The following is a 6,256-nucleotide window of genomic DNA, read 5'->3' on the forward strand; positions in this document are numbered from 1 at the left end:
CCCAGGTTCTTTCCTACCCACTGCAGACATTCACCCTCATTGGCTTCCTCCATTCTCCCCATTCATGATTTCTATTTTACCATATAAAAATTATTTTATGTATTTTATTTTACAATTTGTCAATAATCCACACTCACTGTAGGAAAATTATCAATCAAAGGTAATGAGCCAAAAAGGGAAAAATTTAGATAGCCCTAAGTTCTTCAGCCAGCAGTATGCGTGTTGGTCTCTGTGTCTCTTGTATTAATTCTCTCCTTCCTACATAGGTGTGATAATGTCATTTCCTTTTCCAAGAAGTTCCCCTTCCTTCCCATTGCTGAATCATTGCTGAGTGATTCAGGCTCCCTGCATGGCAATGACGACTTATCAGGATCTGGTCCCCCTCACCTTGCCAGACTCCCCACCCCGACCCCATCCATAGCCCTCCAGGCCCTACATACACAGCAGCCATGCTCTTACTGTCACATCCTCTCCCCCACTCCACATCTTTGCTCATTTAGCTCTTCCGCTATGAAATACACTGTTACTTCTTTCTACTCTCTTCCCTCCACCTGGGGATACCCTCCTCCTTCCTCAAGACTCTGTTCAGACTCAACCATTCATGAGTCCTTCTCTGATCCCTGAGTCAGAATTACTGAGTTGCCCCTTGTTCTTAATTTTGTATTATAATTAGCTGTCTACTGGTCTGTTTTGTCTTAAAACCATAAGTTCCTTCAGGTCAGGAAGTATGCCTCATTAATCTCTGAATCTCCCACAATGCTTAGCACTGTGCCAGCACAGATGTTTACAGAATGAAGAACATTTCCAGCTCCTCTTGCCTCACACATATGTAGTTGTTCATTCTAATTTTGAGAGGAAAGGAAGAAGTATTGCTGATGTTAACGCTGCTTCTCATTCATCCCTTTTCTCCCTTAGAAACTCCTCCGTGGTGGCCTGGGTGTTTACCCCCAGAAGAGGGGAGGCATAAAATTGTTGGATGTAAGCCATGGAGTATTGTACCATCCAGTGGTTAGAAGCAAAGGAATAGATGTGCCCATAGCACTGTGGGTAAAAGAGAATTAATGAATGGTAGCTACAACAACAGGGTGGAAAGAGAAAAGAAGCAACTCCTTGGTACACCCTTTCTGTGCCTCTCAGAACAACTTACTCAGTGTTTTATCAGCTTGTTGTATTTTTTTGTAGGCTACCCAGAAACCTGGAAGACCTTCATCCCCTCTTATCTAAAGAACTCTTGGGGTGCCTCGGTGGCTCAGTCAGTTAAGCATCCGACTTGATTTCAGCTCAGGTAATGATCTCAGGGTTTGTGAGTTTGAGCCCCGCATCGGGCTCTGCACTGTTAGTGCAGGGATTCTCTCTCTCTCTCTCTCTCAAAATAAGTAAATAAACTTCAACAAATAAATAACTCTTGAAATCGACCACTTTCCTGCTCTTTTGTTTAAAGAAGAGAACTTTCCATGCCTCATTTTCACTTGGATTATACACTTAGCACCTCACATATACACAATGACTATGCATGTGGTAGCCAGCCTCCAAGATGGCCTCCAATGATCCTTGACTCATGACTACATGCCTGTGTGAAGTCACTTTGCATAACAAACCAGGGTTGGCCCCATGTGACCAATAGAATACAAATGAAGTAATGATGTGTGAGTTTCAAAGCTAGGTCATAAAAGGTATTGCAGCTTCCTCTTTAGTTTCTTAGATGACTTTTTTGAGCGGAAGCCAGTTTCCCAGCCATAAGGATGCTTTAGCAGTCCTGAGGATAAGTCCAAACAGAAAGGAACTGTATCCACCTGCCAATAGCGTCACTGACCTCCCAGCCATGTGAGCGAGCCGCCTTGAAAAATAGATTCTCTAGCCATAGTTAGAACCTCAGATGACTGCAGCCCTAGCTGATATCTGACTGTAACCTCACGAAGACCTGAATCCAGGACCATGCATGTCAAGCTGCTCTAAATTCCTTGTGCACAGAAACCAGGAGAGATAACAGATGATTACTGTTGTCAAGCCAATGTTTGAGGATGCGCTAGATGGCCAATAAAATGCATCTGGTATTTCCTTTCATTTTATTCTTCAGTGTTTGCTCATTTGTCCATATATCCAAGTGAATTTTGGAAGACTTCTTTTTGGTGGGACCCAAAAAAGAAAGGACATTATCTTTGAACTGTTGTATAGTGAATAGGAACATACTTTAGGGGGGGGGTTGAGTATCTAAATACTTCAAATAGTGATTCTTGGCCGAGTGACTGTGGTACCATAAAGCAGTTTGGGAGTGTATCAAGAAATGTCCAAAAAGGAAAACAGAAAACAATCTAGGTATCTCAAAGAGAGGTGACTTAATATAAAAGATTGGTTAAAAAGTGTTAGAAAGACTGAAAGAACCTGGGTAGCTCAGTCGGTTAAGCGTCTGACTTCAGCTCAGGTCATGATCTCGCTGCTTGTGGGTTCGAGCCCTATGTTAGACTCTGTGCTGACAGCTCAGATTTTGTGTCTCCGTCTCTCTCTGCCCCTCCCCCACTCATGCTCCATCTCTCACTCCCTCTCTCCCTCTTCCTCTCTCTCTCTCCCTCTCTCAAAAATAAAACATTAGGGATACCTGGGTTGCTTCAGCTCAGGTCATGATCTCACAGTTCGTGAGTTCAAGCCCCATGTTGGATTCTGTACTGACAGCTCAGAGCCTGGAGCCTGCTTCAAATTCTGTGTCTTCCTCTATCTCTACCCCTCCCTCACTTGTGTGCTCTCTCTGTCTCTCTCTCTCTCTCAAAAAATGAATAAACATTTAAAAATTTTTTAAATAAATAAATGTTTAAAAACATTTTTAATTAAAATTTTTAAATTAAAAAAATTTTTTTAAAAAGAAAAACTTAAAGAGTAAAAAGGAGTCATGCTACCCAAAGATTAGTAGTAGGAAAACACCACAATACTTAGTTCTGAAGGAATAAAATGGAAAATGGCATTAACCAGAGCCCATGGCCACTTCAACATCAAGGCTGCTGTTGTACAGCTGGAGACACCCCAGAAGTTAGAGGGAAAAAGCTGGTTTCAATTTTCTTCCCCCCACCCCCCCCAGTCTCCTGCCAAAGCCTCCCATTGGCAGAAACTAAGAGACATCAGTAGACAATGGAGTCTGGGAAGTGTAGTTCTCAAGCTTCCCGCATGGGTACTAGAGAAAAGATATCAATAGAAAGTTTTCCTATCTCAGTTGAGGAGCTGAGAGCCAATAGACATTACTTATCACTGGGAACAACAACAGAGATAACGGAAACAAGTGTGTGCATGTTTGATGAGGTTCTATTCAAAAATAAAATATCCAACATAAGGTAGTCATTTGCTATTAGAGAAAGTCAGAGAAATTCAAATATCCCCACATCCATCTTTTAAGACACATTTCAGTAGCAATACGTTCAAAACTAAATTCTTCAAAAGAGCTGCCACACCAAAGGCCTTGTTATTAATTGTGGAAGAACATATGGAATAAGAAGAGCTAACACATTAAGCATGCAATATAGACCCAGCACTATAGTAACTGCTTTTCAATTATTAACTCTTTACCTCTCACACATCTCTATGAAGTCAGTCCTATTGGGATCCATTTTACAGGTGAGCAAATTCAATCCCAGAGGAATTAAGTCACATAGATGGTGACTAGCAAAGTCAGGGTCCCAACGTAGTAGCCTGGCTTCAGAGGTCATATGCTTGACCCCTCCACTGTACTGCCGCTTGTGTTCTTCTCACCCCACCTGAAAGGGAGAGCTAATCACTGGTTACAACTCTGCCTAGAATATTCCAAAAGATTAATAATATTCAAAGGGATGAAAGACAAAGCCAGCGGAAACCCAACCCCTGAGCCATGGGGTTAATTTTGACTCAGTTTGTCCAAATGTTGACTCTATTAGAATGTGACCTATTAATTCTTTCAGAATTAGAAAGGCCATGGTTCCTAAATTATCTGGAGCTCTCTATAAAAGCATTCTTAGTCTGGAAATACCACACCCAAGTATGGAGGAAGATTGATAACTGGCATCCTGGGTGGGCCTGTGAGAGGGAAAGCTGTGTGCTTGGACACTAATGAAACTCCATGCAGAACACCACAAGTGTGGTGCTGCTTCTTGCCCCCTGTACCCACACAAAAACCTAGAGATGGTCATGTCGACAAGCTCGCCTCAGTTCTTTCCTTCAGTAGAGAGGCACAGAGGAGGAAGAGATTGGTTCTTTAGAAATTGCACCCTATCATCTATGATATGTTGTTTTCAAAGAGCCAGTGATTTGCATTACCCAGAAATCATCAGTGACATCCTCGTTGTACCTTGAAAGAGACTAGGCTAAAGAGAAAGGAGACGTGGCAGGGGGTGGGGGAATGGGACTCATTGTATAATAGCATCAGACCCTCCTGCCAACCACCCTTATTTTCTGAAGATGTTACTTTTTTCTTGGAGACGACACGTGGGTCCTGCCTGTTAGGTTTGAAAAGGAGCAGAAGGACAGTAGTGACATAATTCTCCAACAATTTATGTTTTAATGTTTATTTATTTTTGACAGACAGAGGGGCAGAGCACGAGTGGGGGAGGGGCAGAGAGACAGGGTGACACAGAATCCAAAGTAGGTTCCAGGCTCAGAGCTGTCAGCACAGAGCCCAATGTGGGGCTCATGAACTCATGATGCAAGATCATGACCTCAGCCAAAGTCAGATGCTCAACTGACTGAGCCATCCAGGAGCCCCCTCCAGTAATTTTAGATGGCAGACCCGGAGTACCTAGTGCCACTGAGTCTAATTGCAGAAGAATTAATGCTTCTTCTGAAATAATGTGATTGGCCTATCAGGGCAGAAGGTCAGGATTCACATGGCCCAGAGCTGTCTCCAGGCCCATTAAGAGTATTCTTGTGTGTTTGGTTAGCCAAAGTGGACCCAATCCCTGACCTCCAGGAGGGGCATCTGAAACAGAACATTGACATGGAAACTTAGAAAGGATTCCACAGCTGTGATTATAACTTAAGAGACGAGTTTCCATGCAATTTATGGAGAAAGCTGTTTATTGTTTTTTAGTCATCTCATGTACAGACTCATATAATAAATGAATCATTTTCCTTTTGCCTCACTCATGGCCAGAGGAGAAAAATTGGGTACCTCAAGTAAAAAGAAAAAATGACTTATTATCTTGATGGCCACGTGCCTGTGTGTGATTATGAATGGAGACACTAGGAAAGAAGAATTAATACAACAGAACTTTTCCTCAAGATGAATGGCTTGTTTTAAAGAATATGTGTTTCTTTCTTTCTAGGAAAGAATTACTATAAAACCACCATTTCTGTCACTGTCTTGCACCCCAATCAGGACGAGCCATCTTCCGTTGTGCAAAGCACATGCAAGATGTCAACTCTTCCCTCCAAACATCCAACTCAGGGAGGTAGTAACTCCAAAGTTCACACTTACATATCCCAGAGTAGCCTGTTGGTTTTGTCCTTCTCTCTTTGGGGTCTTTTTTATAATATAGCTGTCAACATGAAAAGAAGAAAGTCGGCACTGTGCCAGTGAGCTCAAAGAGCTCCCTGATAGAGACAATGGTTTCTGAGCACATGCTGCAACACTATGAAAAGGGGTGAAAAAATCAAGTCACAGATGTTTGTCTGCTACATGGAAAGAAAGCAGAGATGGGAGGACCCATCAAGGTTTGAATCTTAATTTGCTATTTCTTTAACATTCATGTCCCTACTTGACCCTACATGTGCCTTATTCTCTGACCTCACCACCTCCTTGCTCTTTCGATGCTCTGCATGCCACAAGCTTATCAGCCTTAATGCCTTTGTACTTATTATTTCCTCTGCCTCTCCCCAAAATCTTTGCATGGAAGATTCCTTCTTGTCATTTAGTTTTAATCTCAATGTCACCGCTTCGGAGATACCTTCTCTGACCTTACATTGTAAGTGAGAGCCACCCTCCACTGAAACTTCTCCCACAAACAGGCATGATCACATTGTCTGGTTGTGTTTTGTTTATACCCTCTAACCCTTGTACCATTTAATAAATTCCTGCCTAACATTGATGCATCTTCTGAGTTTTTAATTTTTTTAATATGAAATTCATTGTCCAATTGTTTCCATACAACACCCAGTGCTCATCCCAAAAGGTGCCCTCCTCAATACCCATCACCCACCCCCCTCCCTCCCACCCCCCATCAACCCTCAGTTTTGAGTTTTTAATTTTTTTTAACATTTATTTATTTTTAAAAGACAGAGCATGAGCAGAGAAGGAGCAGAG

The 6,256-nt window shown here is 42.3% G+C and overlaps 1 long non-coding RNA gene across 1 annotated transcript; it reads left to right on the forward strand.

The window, feature by feature from the left end:
- The first annotated feature begins 1,078 nt into the window (after positions 1-1,078).
- On the forward strand, positions 1,079-6,041 carry LOC128777831 (uncharacterized). Its single transcript, XR_008423150.1, has 2 exons — positions 1,079-1,285; positions 5,280-6,041. It is a non-coding gene; the product is annotated as an uncharacterized LOC128777831 (long non-coding RNA).
- Positions 6,042-6,256: the final 215 nt, after the last annotated feature.

Source organism: Panthera pardus, unplaced genomic scaffold (genome assembly GCF_024362965.1).
Source record: "Panthera pardus isolate Hobbes unplaced genomic scaffold, ASM2436296v1 HiC_scaffold_17, whole genome shotgun sequence".
NCBI classification, from domain to species: Eukaryota; Metazoa; Chordata; class Mammalia; order Carnivora; family Felidae; genus Panthera; species Panthera pardus.